Source organism: Pristis pectinata, chromosome 13, assembly GCF_009764475.1.
Source record: "Pristis pectinata isolate sPriPec2 chromosome 13, sPriPec2.1.pri, whole genome shotgun sequence".
Taxonomy (NCBI): Eukaryota; Metazoa; Chordata; class Chondrichthyes; order Rhinopristiformes; family Pristidae; genus Pristis; species Pristis pectinata.
This window is the reverse complement of record NC_067417.1, coordinates 45781282-45799177: the sequence shown is the minus strand read 5'-3', so window position 1 is coordinate 45799177 and position 17896 is coordinate 45781282. Positions and strand designations below refer to the sequence as shown.

Here is a 17896-nt window from a genome sequence, read left to right as displayed (position 1 = left end):
CGAGGAAAAATATCTGCCATAGATATCTCCACCTTAGAGTTCATGAAATGAAGACACTCCAGAGGAGAAGAGGAATAAGGCAGACTTCGAAGCAATGAAACAGAGAATGCCCATTTGCTAACAGTAAATGGATGTTCAAAAGAGAGGCAAGGACATCTAAACAGCTATTTGGTAATATAAATCTCAAAGGATAGCAAACAAGAAGCCAAAAATTGGGACAGGTTCTGACAGCTGGGAGAGACAGAAGGAGCAAAAACCAATAAGAACCGCAACAGGAGAGAAAAAATTGTAAAGGTGATCAAAATCAGTCGGAAAAAATCTGCAATTATATGAGGAAAAAGATGGGGGGTCAGGATCAAAGCTGATTGAACAGACAACAGTGCCACAGTAAATGAAAATAAGGAAGGGGCGAACATATTGCATGATTACTTTCTGCCTGTATTTACATTAGAGGAAGAGGACAGTGTCTGGAACATCCTGAGGAAAACCATCTTGAATCAGGGTCAGGACTTCACCAAAATTAACATTTAGCAAAATAACAGCAGCAAATCCCCACAGTGGACTCTTTCCATATCAGGCCTTTTAGGACAAGGCTGAGAAGAGTTCGGATGTCCCCTCAATAATCTTCCACCGACTTCTCTACATTTGGAAAATGTTCTCCTGGATCGGAAAATTCCCCACGTCACTAATGAAGAAAGATGAGGGACCCAGGAAGTTGGAGATTGGTTAGTTTAACAGCTATTCTTTAGAAATTACTCGAGGCTATAATTAAGGATTAAACACTTGAACTCGGTCAATTGGTTAGTGAAGGCATGGATGTGTAAAGGTTATGTCATACCCAACAATCCCGACTGAGTTTATTGAAGAAATGACTAATGCAATGGTATTTGATAAAGTCCCTTATTTGTGGGCTGTTGGTTTAAATTGGAATACACGGTATTGAAGGCAAGTTAATTAATCTGATCAAGGGATTGGCTTGGTATCAGAAGCCAGGGGAGAAAAGAATACTGGGCAGCAGCTCAAATTGGCAGGGGGTGTGTGTTGGTGATGTTGGAGCTAAAACTGTTCAGTGTGTTCATAAAAAAATTAGGTAACGGTGTAGCGGTTAGCGTAACGCTGTTACAGTGCCAGCGACCCGGGTTCAATTCCTGCCACTGTCTGGAAGGAATTTGTACGTTTTCCCCGTGTCTGTGTGGGTTTCCTCCGGGTGCTCCAGTTTCCTCGCACATTTCAAAGACATACGGGTTAGGAAGTTGTGGGCATGTTATGTTAGCGCTGGAAGCGTGGCGCCGCTTGCGGGCTGCCCCAGAGCACTCTACACAAAAGATACACTTCACTGTGTGTTTTGATGTACATGGGACTAATAAGCATACCTTATTAAAAAAATTGTGTTTTCAAGTACGGCAGAGTTGTAAACAGGTGACATTAACTTACAGGAATTATCGATTCTCGTCGGGATTCTGCAAGTGGGCAGAACCATAGTGAATGGATTTCAGTGTTGGTGAATGGCAGAGCAGAGGTGGGTAGTTAGGAGCAGCAGAGCTCCAGGGGGACACAGGCCTGACTGTGTGGAGACCATGGATAGGGCAGCGGGCTGGTGTTGCTGCCTCACTGCTCCAGAGACCTAGGTGCGATCCTTGCTTCAGGCGCTGCCTGTGTGGAGTTTGCATGTTCTCCCTGTGAACACAGGGCTTTCCCCCGGGTGCTCCGGTTTCCTCCCACATCCTAAAGATGAGCCGGTAGTTTAACTGACCGGTGTAAATTACCCTTTGGTGGTGGGGACATTCTATAAACAATATTCAGAACTAGCAGTCAGGTGGATTGATCAGAGAAAGCCAGCATGGATTTGATAAAGGCAAACCATGTCCAACTAACTTTTTAGAGTTTTTTTGATGAAGTCACGGAAAGGGTTGAGTCGGAAACTGATGTGGAATATATGGACTTCCAAATGGAATTCCACAAGGCTCCACATAACAGGCTTGTCATCAATAGGCTTGAAGGCCACTGAGCAGAAGGATCCTTCACCAGCATGGATAGAAAAGTGGCTTAGAAAGAGGAGGCAGAGATTAGTGGTGAAAGGTCATCTCACAGAGAGGAGGGAAGTGTACAATGGAGCTTGGTAGCAGGACCACTGCTTCCCTCAATGTACCTTAGTGACTTAGACTTGAGTACACAGGGCACAGTCTCCAAGTCTGTATATGACACAGCATTTGTAGGTGTATGAATAGTGAGGTTAGTAACATACTATGAGAAGATATAAACAGGCTGGTGGGATAAAGCAGAAAATGCTGAAAACACTCAGCAGGGCAGGCAGCATCTGTGGAAGGAGAATCAGAGTTAACGTTTCAGGTCAATCGTCAGATAGGAGGCAGATTGAATTTAGTGCTGCGAATTCTGAGGTGTTACACTTTGGTAGGAAGAAGGAGATGAGGCAATATAAACTGCAGAGGACAGTTTCAAAAGGTGTGTGAAACAGAGATGTGGAGGTAGGTGTGCATTAGTGGATTGAAGATGGGAGGTCAAGTTTAGATAAAAATGAAATGGGTCTTATAGAGACAGGAATTCACAGTGTTACAGCTACAGCTGGAGTATTGTGTATTGGATCAGTTAAATGTCCAGCCCATGATTCCCTATCCCTGAATTCCAAATTGTTTTCCTTCAGTCTATTTTTTCTTCATTTTTCCTACTTTACGGGTGTGGAGTCCCATTGAGTCTGGTCTGGCTCTCTCACCGTGATCCGTCAGCATCCAATCATTCAGTCACGTTTCCCTTAAATCCTGGCCAGGAGTATCATCAGACTATCTAACCTGAGGTCATGTCAGGCATTGTTATTATTGGCGCGCATGCACACACACAGACACACACACACACACATGCACGCACGCACACACATGCACTCATGCACAGATTCACTCACGCCCATACACTTACAAACACACACACAAGTGCACACACCTACACACTCGGAAATGGACACTCACACATTCACACCCACTATCAGACAAGCACACTCAAGCACAGATTCAAGATCCATTCACATACATACACGTACACACCTGCATACTCACACACAATTGCGCACACACACACACACACACACTCTCACACATGCACTCACATTCATGCACAGATTTGCCTACATCCATACACTTACATATACATATGCATATTCACACACACCCCTGCACTCACACACTCACACACACTCATGCACAGGTTGACTTACACCCCTACACTTACACGCACCCACATACACACATGCACACTTACACACAAGCATTCACACACACAATATATTTCACACAAACAGAACACACCTACACATGTACGCACATATAGCCAAGCATGCTTTAAACATGTACAAACAAGCACAAGTGTGCATGCCCACCGCACACCAGCATTTACATGTTTATGAACATCACCACAGATTGGACACACTTACATGTGCCTGCACACACACAGATTCAGACGCACACTTGTAAATAGTCGCACAGAGAGAGAGATGTAAACTTTCCGTCAACGGCTTGTTACTATGGTGATGAGACGGAATGCTGGGTGATTTCCTTCCATCATTCAGCACCACTGAGCCCACAGGTGAAAGCTCTGGCCTTACCCTCCAGGTGCCCAATGCTGACCTGGCTGAGGTGGGACAATTCAGAGCAGTGGCCTGCTTGAGACAGCCTCTGATTGGCTGGAGGACTCATCAAGCACATCTTAATGGTCCTCCTAACAACCCTTACTCCTTCTCCTGAGAAACAAGTGATCGGTTCGTCAGACTACGGTAACCACTGGTTGTACTGTCCTTTGCCTTCTCATGATCTTGTGGATGAGGTGACAGAACCTGACCTGGTAGCACTGGTGGAGGTCACCATTAGACTGTTGACCTGTCTTCTCAGAGGTCACCACCAAAGCAAACAGCCCTCTGTGACAGTGACCGCATCTTATCTGAAGCCATCCTGACTCAGGTGGTGGGTTCAGAGTAAGAACTAACAGTGGTTGGGGGTTAGGGTCACGACTGAAGTTTCAACACAACTTCCAATCTAAAAGCCATGACCTTCACCCACTTGAAGCAGCTTTGCCACGCAGCTTTAGGGGAAAGCCACTGTACCTCCCTCCACTCCTGCTGACATTCAATGGCATCACCATCACTGAATCCCCCACTATCGATATCCTGGGGTCTACCATTGACCAGAACCTGAACTGGAGTACTCCCATACACAATGTGGCTACAAGAGCAGGTCAGAGGCGAGGAATCCTGTGGTGAGTAACTCCCAATCTACCATCTCCAAGGCTCCAGTCGGGAGTGTGAGGGAACACTCTCCGCTTGCCTGGATGAGTGCAGCTTCAACAACACTCAGGATCCTGAACCGACCTGCACATCTCCAACCCTACCTCAGCACTGGGACACTACCGACCTCTTGCACTACCATGGACTGATCTTCGATTGTGCCTTTGTTTTTTTAAAGCACTAAGATCTTGCTTTTGCACACTTTTTTTTCACTGTATGGTATAACTTTATGTATAATTGATATTAAGATAAGATAAGATCTCTATTAGTCACATGTACATCAAAACACACAGTGAGATGCATCTTTTGCTTAGAGTGTTCAGGGGGCAGCCCGCAAATGTTACCACGCTTCCAGCACCAACATAACACACCCACAACTTCCTAACCCGTACCTCTTTGGAATGTGGGAGGAAAACGGAGCACCTGGAGGAAACCCACGGAGACACGGGGAGAACGGACAAACTCCTTACAGACAGCGGCTGGAATTGAACCCGGGTCCCTGGCGTTGTAATAGCGTTACGCTAACCACTACCCTACCATGCTTGCCCATTTGTGTGTTGACTGTACCTAAGTGCCTGAGATGCGGCTGCAAGCAAGTTTTTCATTGCACCTGTTCCTCACCGTCCTTGTGTACGTGACAATAAACCCAACTTGATTTGAAGTTCAACACCATACAGGACATGGCAGAGACACAAAAAATTCTGCAGATGCTCGACGTATCTGGAGCAATACACAAAAAGTGCTGGAGGAACTCAGCAGGTCAGGCAGCATCCGTGGAGGGAAATAAACAGTTGACGTTTCGGGCCAAGACCCTTCATCAGGACTGGAAAGGAAGAGGGCAGAAGCCAGCTAAATAAAAAAAAGAGATAAAGTGAAGGCACCTCTGCACACAGAACAACTCCTCCTGTCATCGTCTTCCACAAGACCGTGAAAGCTCCTCCCTTCACGCAGCCTGCTTAATAGGCAATTCACTCACTCCAGCACCGAGGCACAGTAGCATCAGTCTGTCCCATCTACAGGATGCACTGCAGCAACTCACCGAGACTCCTCAGGCAGCACCTTCCAAACCCACCGCCTCTACCAGCGAGGAGGACAAGGGCAGCAAAAGCTCGGTGAACACCACCCCCTGGAAGTTGCCCTCCGAGCTACACTCCGTCCCGACTTGAAAATACATCGCCGTTCCTTCACCGTCGCTGGGTCAAAATCCTGGAAATCTCCCTAACAGCACTGTGGGTACACCCACACCTCACGGACTGCAGTGGTTCAAGAAGGCAGCTCACCGCCACCTTCTCACGGGCAACTAGGGATGGGCAATAAATGCTGGCTCAGCTCACCTGCGAAGCCCACATCCCTGAGATGAGTAAAAAACAAGCCGCAGGTGAACAGGGTACACGGGGAGCTGCCCCTCCCCTCTTGGCTACCATAGGGTCAGCTGGCTGGGGTAGACCAGTTTGAGCTCAACTACAGCTGGCCCAACGGCTTGGAGGCTGAACGTTTCCGTGTCCCTGCCTGTTGACTGGGGACAGTTGGCTCCTCATCTCACTTCATCACAATCCAAGGTCATGGTCGGGAGAGAATCATCGAGTCAGACAGTGTAGACCCAGATCCTTCAGCCCATGGTCAGAACTCACCATGGTTTACACAAAGTAGGATGACCCCTTAGATAACATCAAAGCTGTATGTAGATGACACAGTGGTGCATCTGGTCAAGCCGCTGCCTCACAGCGCCAGCGACCCGGGTTTGATCCTGATCTCCGGCGCTGTCTGTGTGGCGTTTGCGCGACCCTGTGGGTTTCTCCCGAGTGCTCTGGTTCCCTCTCACATCCCAAGGTCGTGCAGGTTGGTAGGTTAGTTGGATGCCGTAAGTAGCCCCTGGTGTGTGGGTGAGTGGTAGAACGTGGGGGAGTAAAATGGCGTCAGTGTAGGCTTAGTGTAAATGGGTGCCTGAGGGATGGCATGGACTCAAAGTGGGCTGAAGGGCCTGTAGGACTGAGGACAGAGAATTGTACAATCATAGCAGCATGGAAGGAGGCTATTGGGCCAGTCATCCATTCTAGCTACCTGTAGAACAGGGAGGCACAGTAGTGTAGCGGTTAGCATAACACTTTACAGAGCCAGCGACCCGGGCTCAATTCCGGCCGCTGTCTGTAAGGAGTTTGTACGTTCTCCCCATGTCTGCGTGGGTTTCCTCCGGGTGCTCCAGTTTCCTCCCACATTCCAAAGACATATGGGTTAGGAAGTTGTGGGCGTGCTGTGTTGGCACCGGAAGCACGGCGACACTTGCGGGCTGCCTCCAGAACACTCTATGCAAAAAAGATGCATCTCACTGTGTGTTTTGATGTACATGTGACTAATAAAGAGATCTTATCTCATACAACCATGTTGAACCCATTCCCGCACTCTTTCTCTGCAGCCCTCTCAGTGTAGCCTCAGTGCTGTGTGACTCTGTGAAGAAGGAGTGTCACATATTATAACCAGCTCGACACAGTGGCACAGCAGGTAGAGCCGCTGCCTCACACCACCAGCAACCTGGGTTCGATCTTGACCTCCGGTGCTGTCTGTGTGGAGTTTGCACGTTCTCCCACCTCCCTACCTTCTCCAGTAATGAGTCCGCTGCTTAGATTTGGGATAGACTTCCAAATGCAGAGGGCATTCTCTACCTCAGGGGGACAGCTGAAAGAGCAAGCTATGGTGGATGCTCAGTGCTCGAGTATATTCAATTCTGATCAATAGACTATTGATTCCTAGGGGAATATGGGGATAGTACAGCAGTCCTCTTAGCGAAGAGGTTCGAAGGCTGTATGGCCTATTCCTACTTGTACTTCCTTCATTCTGACATTTGTCCAGATGCTCTGACATTCTGACACAGACAACAGATTGCAGAGATTTCCCCCACAGCAGATAGACTGGGAGGGTTATCGCTTCCTGTATATAATGGCCGTACCGACAGGTTTCGAATCCAAGAGCAATCACTGAGTTGAGAAGTGTTTCCGACATCGCGATTGGCACATCAACAATTTCCTCACTCTGCCTTTAATATCAGGAGAGGAAGCGTGGACATTTATTATTTTTACCATCATTTTTTTTGCTTATACGGAACTTTGGTTAGTTCCATCCATTGATCTGTTTTTAGTTTGCTGCGGATCTCTGGTATTTTATCCTCATTCCCTTCTGTGAAGTCTGACACGATGCAGCTAATTACCAAGTCCGCCATTTCCTGATTTCAAGTTACGATATCACACGCATCTCCCCCTCCCGCACCTTAACCACCCCCTCTCCTTAATCGTTTTATAAAAATCTTCAGCTTTTGACCTTGCCCTCAAAGGTTCTTCTCATGTTCTTTTCTTTTTACCATTTCTACCACTTGCCTGGTAGCCCATTGCCTCCCAGACTGGTCCTTGGCACTTACTAAATTCTCCCTTCTCTGCATTGATGCAGCTCCTCTAACTTCCCCTGTAGAGCTCTTGTCCTTTTAAGTTTTTCCCAGTACTTTTATCTCCCATCAAATACTTGGGCAAACACATGGAGCAAAGCCTGACTAAACATCATGGAAGCAGCAGTTACATCAGGTGACTTCTACTGTACAGTGAATGGTGCTCCTTAATGTTGTAAGTTAGAGATACACACAGACACACACAGACACACACAGACACATAAACGCATGCACACACACACCCACCCACACACACACATATGCATGCACACATGCACACACACCCACACACAGACACACAAACACATGCACGTGCACACACACACCCACCCACACACATATGCACACACACACCCATGCACACACACACCCACCCAGACACACATATGCACACACACACACACACACATGCATGTGCACACACACCCACCCCCCCACACACACACACACACGCACACACACACACACGCACACACACACACGCACACACACGCACGCACACACACACACGCACACACACACACACACGCACGCACACACATCATTCAGTATTTGAAGGAAGAATCACACAAAAACATTCGGTTCTTGAACCAAATGGCACAACATTAATCACTACAGTTTAGCAACACTGTGACCACTTTGATCACTTTGTACCAAAATGGACTTTTTTTATTCTAATTCTGTTCTCTTGTAAAAATTGTGCATAATTTATGTTTAATTTATGTTTAATTTATGTTTTTCTTGTGAATGCTGCTTCTCTGATGCTCTGTGCCTGTGATGCTGCTGCAAGTAAGCTTTTCATTGCACCTGTGCACACACGTAAGTATACATATGACAATAGACTCAACTTTGACTTTGAAATTCACAGGTACACACAGACACACATATGCAGATACGTACACACACAGTTATACACAAATGAACACACATTCACAAACACATACATATACACACACACACACACACACACACACACACACACACACACACACACACACACACACACACACACACACACACACACACACACACACACAAAACCACCACCCCTTAGACATTTGCCCCATACCCCTGACTAAGATCAACCCCATGAGAATCAAAAAAGATTACTTGCTTTATATCCTCCACCTTTGTTGGCAGGTCTGTACCTAACCATCCTCTAACTAGGTATTGGTTTAATTACTATTCCCACCAACCTGCCTTTAATCAGTCAACTTACCAGTGATGGAAAAAAATATTTAAATATTCTCGGTATCCCTTGCCCTGTGATTTCATTACAAACCAACGGAAACCTGCTGCAAGCTTGTCTGTCAATAAAGCTGTAGGTGGAGTTCCTGATCTACTCTTCAAAAAGCCTGTCCAGTCATAATAGTAATGCAGGTAATCAGACAGAATCTCCAGCAAGCAGGAATGTAATTGCCCTGGCTCAGACAGCCCCCTACCTCCCACTGTTGCCTCTTACCACCAATCCCCCACCATTAGGTCTCCTTGCTCCCCAAACACCCCCTCCCCCTCTCCGCCATCCACCACCAGCCGTGCCTCTGTCTGCCCCTAGCAGTAAATTCAGAAAGTGGCTCCAAACTCAGTGGTCCCGGGACCCCCCAGTGTTCCGCACTGCTGGCTTTGACAGTCAAGTGGTGAACGGAACTGCGGGGAGCCTCTGGGCCACAAAGAGCCTGCGTTTGAATTACTGGGCCCAGGAAGCGGGATCAGAGCCGAGCGGAACACAGGCCAAATGGAGCAATGTGATCATCTGCCACCTCTGTCTCCCTTTGTCTTTCCTCGTCTCTCTCTCTTTCTCTCTCGCTCTTCTTTCTCTCTCATTTCCACTCTTTCCTTCTCTCTCTCCCATCTCTTTGTCTCTCCTGGACTCTCCCAGTCTGTCACTGACTCTCTGTTTTTCTCTCTCTCTCTCCCTGTCTCTCTCTGAACCACCCCTCCCTGAATCTGTTTCTCCCTGTCTCTCTCACTCCCCCTCTCTCTCCCTCATTATCTCCTCTCTCTCTCTGCCTCTTTCTGACCGGAGGTGGCATTTATAACATGTGACCAGGTCTAATTGAGACATGTGCCCTGTCTGGCAACCCCGGGGGGAAAGCTACCTTGCCAACTCAGCTTGGCCTTTACATGACTCCAGACCCATGCCTACATAGAACAAGAAAACTGCAGCTGCTGGAAGTCAAAAAATAAAAACAGGGAAGGCCGGAAAACTGAGCAGCTCAGACCCCATGCCTTGCCTTCATCAGACAGGGCGTTGCGTACAAGAGCTGGGACGTCACGTTACTGCTGTGTAGGACGTTGGTGAGACCGCACTTGGAGTAGCGTGCGCAGTTCTGGTCACCGCACTACAGGAAGGATGTGATTGAGCTGGAGAACGTGCAGAAAGATTCACGAGGACATTGCCGGGACTGGAGGGCTTGAGTGATGGGGAGAGACTGGATAGGCTGGGACTTCTCTCCCTGGAGCGTAGGAGGCTGAGGGGTGATGTTATGGAGGTTTATAACATCATGAGGGGCCCAGACATGGTGGACGGACACCGTCTTCTTCCCAGGGTAGGCAAGTCTAAAACTAGAGGGCACAGGTTAAAGGTGAGAGGGGAAAGATTTAAAGGGGAACTGAGGGGTAACTTTTTCACACAGAGGGCAGTGGGTTTATGGAACGAGCTGCCAGAGGAAGTGGTTAAGGCGGGTACAGTTACAATGTTTAAAAGACATTTAGACAGTACATGGATACAAGAGGGGTACAGGCCAAACACAGGCAAATGTAGCACGGTAGCGTAGTGGTTAGCGTAACGCTGTTACAGAGCCAGCGACCTGGGTTCAATTCCTGCTGCTGCCTGTAAGGAGCTTGTACGTTCTCCCTGTGTCTGCGTGGGTTTCCTCCGGGTGCTCCGGTTTCCTCCCACATTCCAAAAGACATACGGGTTAGGAAGTTGTGGGCATGCTATGTTGGCACCAGAAGCGTGGCGACACTTGCAGGCTGCCCCCAGCACATTCTTAGCAACGCAAGAAGACGATGTACATGTGACTAATAAATAAATATCTTATCTTATATCTTATCTTATCTTGTAGGACTAGCACAGGTAGACAACTTGGTTGGCATGGAAGAGCTGGGCCAAATGGCCTGTTTGTGTGCTGTATAACTCTATGACTTGGGGAGAGTAAAACAGAGCCTTCAATGGAGTTTGAACTGTGATGAAGGGTTCTTAACCTGGAACAACCGCTTCTGTTCCTCTCCCCAGCAATTCTGCCCGACCTGCTGAGTGCTTCCAGCATTTTACGGTTCACTTTTAACACATCAAACAGAGGCTCGACAAGCAGAGCTGCTGCCTCACGGCACCAGAGACCGGGGTTGGACCCTCACCACTGGTGCTGTCTGTGTGGAGTTTGAATGTTCTCCTGTGTGACCGCGTGGGTCTCCTCCCATATCCCAGTGACATTGTGGGTTGGGAGGTTAATCGCCCACTGTAAAAAAAAAGAAATTTACAGCAAGAAAACATACTGCTGGAGGACCTCAGCGGGTCGGGCAGCATCTGTGGAGGGAAATGGACAGTCGACATTTCGGGTCAAGACTCCGCATCAGGACTAAGGGTGTTGGGGGATGATAGCCAGTATAAAGAGGAGAGGGGTAGGGCTGAGGCAGGGATGGTAGGTGATAGGTGGACCTCGGAGGCTGAAGAGCAGAGGGACTCACAGAACTCCCATCAAAAGGAGGAGGAAACCTTCTTCATAACAAATTGCCCCTGGTGTGTAGGTGAGTGGTGGGGGGGAGTTGATGAGAATGTGGGGAGAATAAAATGGGATTAATGTAGAATTGGTATTGGTTTATTATTGTCACTTGTACCGAGGTACGGTGAAAAACTTGTCTTGCATACCGATCGTACAGGTCAATTCATTACACGGTGCATTGAGGTAGTACAGGGTAAAAACAATAACAGAATACAGAGTAAGGTGTCACAGCTACAGGGATGTGCAGTGCAGGTAGACAATAAGGTGCAAGGTCACAACAAGGTAGATTGTGAGTTCAAGAGTCCATCTCATTGTATAAGGGAACCGTTCAATGGTCTTATCACAGTGGGGTAGAAGCTGTCCTTGAGCCCGGTGGTACGTGCCCTCAGGCTCCTGTATCTTCTGCCTGATGGGAGAGGAGAGGAGAGAGAATGGCCAGGGTGGGTGGGGTCTTTGATTATGCTGGCTGTTTCACCAAGGCAGCGAGAGGTTTAGACCATGGAGGGGAGGCTGGCTTCCATGATGTGCTGGGCTGTGTCCACAACTCTCTGCTGTTTCTTGCGGTCCCGGGCAGAGCAGTTGCCATACCAAGCCGTGATGCATCCAGATAGGATGCTTTCTATGGTGCATTGATAAAAGTTGGTGAGTGTCAAAGGGAACATGCCAAATTGGTGTAAATGGATGGTTGATTGTCAGTACCCACTCAGTGGGCTGAAGGGCCTGTTCCTATGCTGTATCTCCCTATGACTCTGCGACAAAACTAACAAAGGTCCTTAGCTTAGCAACTAGCCTGAGCGTTTCCCTCCTCAGCTCCTGCAGGTCGCGTGACACCCATTGCTCGGAGCCTGGAGTGAGACCACCAGCCCGTAACCCGACCCCGGATCGCAGCACAGACCTCCAGCAGCTGCCGACCCTCAAAGGGTTAAAGACCCTCCCCCAACCCCTCGGACGTGTTGCCGGGGAGACTTACGAAGCATAGGTTTTTGAAAAACATGTGTCCCAACTGTTCAGGTTGAAACCAGTTACCAGCTCACAATGAGAAAAGCATAGAGAGAGAGAGAGAGAGAGAGGGAGAGGGAGAGGGAGAGGGAGAGGGAGAGGGAGAGAGAGAGAGAGGGAGAGGGAGAGGGAGAGGGAGAGGGAGAGAGAGAGAGAGAGAGAGAGGGAGAGGGAGAGGGAGAGGGAGAGAGAGAGAGAGAGAGAGAGAGAGAGAGAGAGAGAGAGAGAGAGAGAGAGAGAGAGAGAGAGAGAGAGAGAGAGAGAGAGAATTACAATCCCAAACCAGGAATTTGCAATTCCTCACGGACCACCTCCCCATCCTTCCCAAGCAAAGGACCAGTTTGGAGCTTCATGCATACATTACCATGTAAATAATCCTGCAGACACTCAGTTGACAAGTGTTAAAATTCAATCGCCCCCACATCCCCTAACAAAGAGCCCATCATTCCATTTGAAGACCATTTGTCCTTACCTTTGGAAATAGAGCTCCAGGATTACACGGCCTGTATATTTTTAATTAATTGAATCATCGCTCAGAGAAGTTTTGCAGCCAATTGTTGCACCTGCAAAGATCATGAGCTAAATTCGAAACCTGGAAAAATAGTAAGGGCTTTGCCTGACCTCATGAATAATTTATCGCCTGGGGCTGAGTCACCATCTTCTCCACTCATTATCAGATTTCCCAGCACTTCCAGACGCTGCTGAGTCACGCTGATACGTTGTTCCGTGAGGACCTGACTTGCATTTGTATAGCAACCTCTAGAAATCCCAAGCAACAAGCAAGATGCGGGAGGAGACACAAGAGACTGCAGACGCTGGAATCTGGAGCAACAAACAGTCTGCTGGAGGAACTCAGTGGGTCGAGCAGCATCTGTGGGGGGGAAAGGAATTGTCGACGTTTCGGGTCAAAACCCTGCATCACCCGAAACATCAACAATCAAGGACACCTCCCACCCCAGTCATTCTCTCTTCTCCCCCCTCCCACCAGGCAGAAGATACAAAAGCTTGAGAACACACACCACCAGGCTCAAGGACAGCTTCTATCCCATTGTTACAGGACTCTTGAACGGACATCTTGTATGATAAAGATGAACTCTCAGTCTCTCAATCTTCCTCGTCATGGCCCTTGCACTTTATTTGTCTGCATTCACTGCACCTTCTCTGTAACTGGAACATTATATTCTGCATTCTGTTAGTGTTTTTCCTTTTGTACTGTCTCAATGTACTTATATATGGAATAATCCATCTGGATGGCATGCAAAACAAAAGCTTTTCACTGTATATCAGTACATGTGACAATAATAAATCAGTTATCAATAACCAATAAATTTTTCAAAGGTCTGAGGATTCAGTACTATGAAGAACTGGCACAGAAGAGCCATTGAGGCTGTGATAGATCAACTACAAATGGCAAGGCAGGCTTGAGGGGCTGAGTGGTCTACTCCTGCTCCTGTTCCCAGTAACATGTTTCCTTTGCAGTATTAGGGAGTATCGGAGACCCAACTTTGAATAGGATGGCGTTCTGGAGTAGGATTGATTCCACAATCAGCCAACCCAGAGAGAAGGAAAATCCAATCAGGACCCATACTGGGATGAAGGTGTGCGCGGAAGTCGGGTGAGGGTCTGGGATGGGATTGGGAAGGGGGCTGAGCTGGTCTCCCCCCTTTCCCCGATCTCCAGGCCTGAACAGGGAGCCTGGGGGACTGACTGCCTCCACAGAGACATTGCCCACTTCCCCTCGGGATTCCAGGAAAACACCACCAGCAAAGCCAGGGGTTGGGGGGGGGGCGGCGGTGGGGTGTGGGTGGAAAAATGAAAGGCGGAGAGAAGGCATTCCGCAAACTGCTCCGGATCGGGACTCTGCTCCATTTTAACTGCGGTTTCCCTAGCAACTGAGCAGCTGAGCAGCAGGGCACCAGCCTCCCAGTCAGAAGGCCTCTTTGACACCAGGCCTCTGTGCTGGGACGACGAGAAGGGGGGAGGGGGCTGTGCAGTGAGGGAGCTGCTGGTGCAGGGGAGGGGGAGGGTACAGTGGTTGAGGTCATTGTTACTTGTGTGCATGGGAGGAATGCATACCCACTACACACAGGAAAATAAACATTCCGACCACTCCTGACCCAGGAGACCTTACAATATACACAGCGTCCTTTCAACAACACTCTGGGCAACGGGCCTTCACAGAGGCATCTCCAGACCTCCAGCTACCCGTTCCTGTCAGGAGACTTGAAGACCTTCCAAAAGTATAGCCATCGCCCCTTCCCCTGTGACCTTGCCCACCCCCAGCACTGCTCACAGCGGACAGATTGAGACATCTTGTGCTGCGGGATCCACAGAGGGTGGAGATCTCCGCGCAGGCTCCTTTAAGAAATGGCCCCTGTAAGGATAGGGAACTCGTGCTTAATCTCACCTTTGGTCAGTGTGTGTTTCTGATTGTCGCTGGGGGCTGGTCGTGGGGATCCCAACTCACGCTCTAAGTTTGGAGATATGTGCTGCTTCACAACCTGACAGTGATATAATACCCCTTCCCTCTTCCTACTGCACGATAGTGTAGCGGATAGCGTGACGCTATTACAGCGCCAGTGACCCAGGTTCAATTCCCACCGCTGTCTGTAAGGAGTTTGTACATTCTCCCCGTGACTGCGTGGGTTCCCTCCGGGTGCTCCGGTTTCCTCCCACATTCCAAAGACGTACGGGTTAGAAAGCTGTGGGCATGCTATGTTGGCACTGGAAGCGTGGCGACACTTGTGGGCTGCCCCCAGAACACTCTATGCAAAAGATGCATTTCACTGTGTGTTTCGGTGTACATGTGACTAATAAAGATATCTCATCTCATCTCACCTCATTTCAAAGCCACTTCTCCCCTTCTGTTCCTGAGGGGAGCCTTTGTAAGGACACTGTTCACTCAGACCATCATTTACAAATTCGTTGTGGTACATGGAGAACCCCAAAGCCATGTGCCGAGAGCACACAGAAGTAAGCAGCAGGAGGATTGGACCACCTCACTAGCTATCCACCTGCCCGTCTTGTTGACCACCTCCTGTCCCGTCTGTGGAGGAGTCTGTGGGTTAGAGTCATGGCGTCATAGAGTTCTATAGCACAGAAGCAGGCCCTTCGGCCCAACTCGTCCATGCTGACCAGGTGACCTGCCTGAGCTGGTCCCATTTGTCTGCATTTGACCCATATGCCTCTAAACCTTTCCTAACCATGTACCTGTCCAAATGTCTTTTAGATGTATGACCCTTTGTTAGAGCTGCCCGTGAGTTCAGTACCTGAGCAGCAACCCCACCCCCACCCTCTCCCCACTCAGCTTCTGACCAGGGGGGAAAAAAATCACACTTAAACTACTTCAGTTATCTCACAAGCTTCCTTTCAAAGTCACGCCACCCCCGACGATTCCAGCCACTTGCTCAGATTGCATCCGATCTGTGTCTTACATAGCCATGTCTGTTGCCTGTCCTTAACCCAACAGAAGTCTATCAGCAACACACAAAAAAATGCTGGAGGAACTCAGCGGGTCAGGCAGCATCCATGGAGGGAGATCAACAGTCGAGGTTTCTGGCCGAGACCCTTCATCAGGACTGGAAAGGAAGAGGGCAGAAGCCGGAATACGAAGGTGAGGGGAGGGGGAGGAGCGCACGCAGGCAGGGGACAGGTGAGTCCAGGTGATGGGCGAGTCCCGGTGAGAGATGGGGGAGGGGGGAGATGTAATAAGCTGATCCCCCTTCTTCACCCCTCTGCCCCCCCCCACCCTTCTTCTCTCCCTCCCCCACCAACTACCATCCCCCCTCTCTCCTGGACTCACCTATCCCCTACCAACGTTAAGGACATCGTTGGGGGTGGCGTAACTTTCTCGGGAGCACCAGGAGTGGCAGGAGAGGACCTGGGTTACCCATCACCCGGGGGCAATGACCAAGGAACCGTGAATGATGCCACATGCACTGCTCGAAGGTGACGAGGATCAGACAATAACCTACCTCCATTCCCCAGCTCTTTAAGAAGAATTTCCTTCCAGGAAGGCAGTTAGCAATGTGCTCTCAGCCGGAGTTATATTGTGACTTTGTTTCAGACAGTGGCTGAGATATCACTGCCTTATTGTTTCACTTCAATGGGACACCCTTGTCTGGGGATAGCTGAAGATTTATGCACAGATAGTTATTTAAATGAGCTAACTACATTATCAGCCATTGTAAGGCAGTGATCCTGTCAGGATGATTTCCTGTGGCATCAACTAAGTCTCTGCTGTGTGTGAGACCGTGAACAAGTCATCCACTCCGTTTTACCATTCTTAATATCTGGGAGTTTTTTCTCCCAGACATTCAGATCCCATGTGAAGTCTTGGCCACTGCACTTTCTCTGAAGCTGTTACATATTATTCTGCATTCTGTTATTGTTTTACCTTGTACTACCTCAATGTACTGTGTAATGAATTGATCTGGACGAACGGTATGCAAGACAAGTTTTTCACTGTACCTTGGTACAAGTGACAAGAATAAACCAATTTACCAATTTGTGGCCCAGCATGCCTGCTTGGTTCTGATCTATTCTTGACTGCAGAGATCCATTATTCACCTTTAAGCTGTTGGAAACAAAGTGCCTCAGTTGTAATATCTCAACCATCAGCATTTTCTTGTGAAAGGAAGTTAGATTTGCCTTACCCTGGCATTTCCTCTTTACTGTGCTCCCTACCTATTTGTTTGCTGGCCAAAACTTGGTAGGGCAACACATTGGCGCAGCGGGTATAGCCGCTGCCTCACAATGCCAGAGACTCGGGTTCAGTCCTGACCTCTGGTCAGTGCTGTTTGTGTGGAGTTTGCACATTCCCCATGTGACCAGCTGGGTTTCCCCCTGGGGTGTCTGATTTCCTCCCACATCCCAGAGGTGCAGGTTGGGAGGTTAATTGGCCGCTGTAAATTGCCCCCAGTATGTCGGTGAGTGGTAGAACCTGGGGGGAAGTTGATGGGAATGTGGGGAGAATAAAATGGGATTAGTATAAATGGGTGTTTGATGGTCATCATGGACTTGATGGGCCGAAGGGCCTGTTCCTGTGCTGTATGACTGACGTTATTTTGCTCAAAAGTTACAGGGAATCTGAGGAGTGCAAGGAAATTTTTCTTCTGTTCAAGGTGGAGTTTGGATCTGGAACTCACTATATGAATGGTAGAAACATCATCAAACAGAGATTGTAAAATGGAATCAGATAGGCACTGAAGAGAGAATAGTTTGCAGGGCTCTGGGGATCTTATCTTATCTTATTCAGAGACGGCATGGTCTCAATGGCCAAATGTCCTCCTTCTCTGCCATATGGTCTGGGACGGCAATTCAAATGCACAGGAACATAAGAAGTTGCAGACAGTAGTGGACTCAGCCCAGTATATCACGGGCACATCCCTCCCCACCATCGGTAGTATCTACAGGAGGCGCTGCCTCACCAAGGTAACATCCATTGTCAAA

The 17896-nt window shown here is 48.6% G+C and overlaps 1 protein-coding gene across 2 annotated transcripts in view; it reads right to left on the bottom strand.

Moving 5' to 3' along the window:
• Nucleotides 1-17896, bottom strand: part of fbxl9 (F-box and leucine rich repeat protein) — a 121798-nt gene that overhangs the window by 79211 nt on the left and 24691 nt on the right. The window contains exon 1 of one of the 2 annotated variants that reach the window (XM_052028045.1): nucleotides 12918-12934. The exons of the other annotated variant lie outside the window; for it this stretch is intronic. The gene's annotated coding sequence lies outside the window, so the exon portion shown is untranslated. Of the gene's footprint in view, nucleotides 1-12917; nucleotides 12935-17896 lie in introns of those variants that run through there. 2 annotated transcript variants of the gene reach the window in all.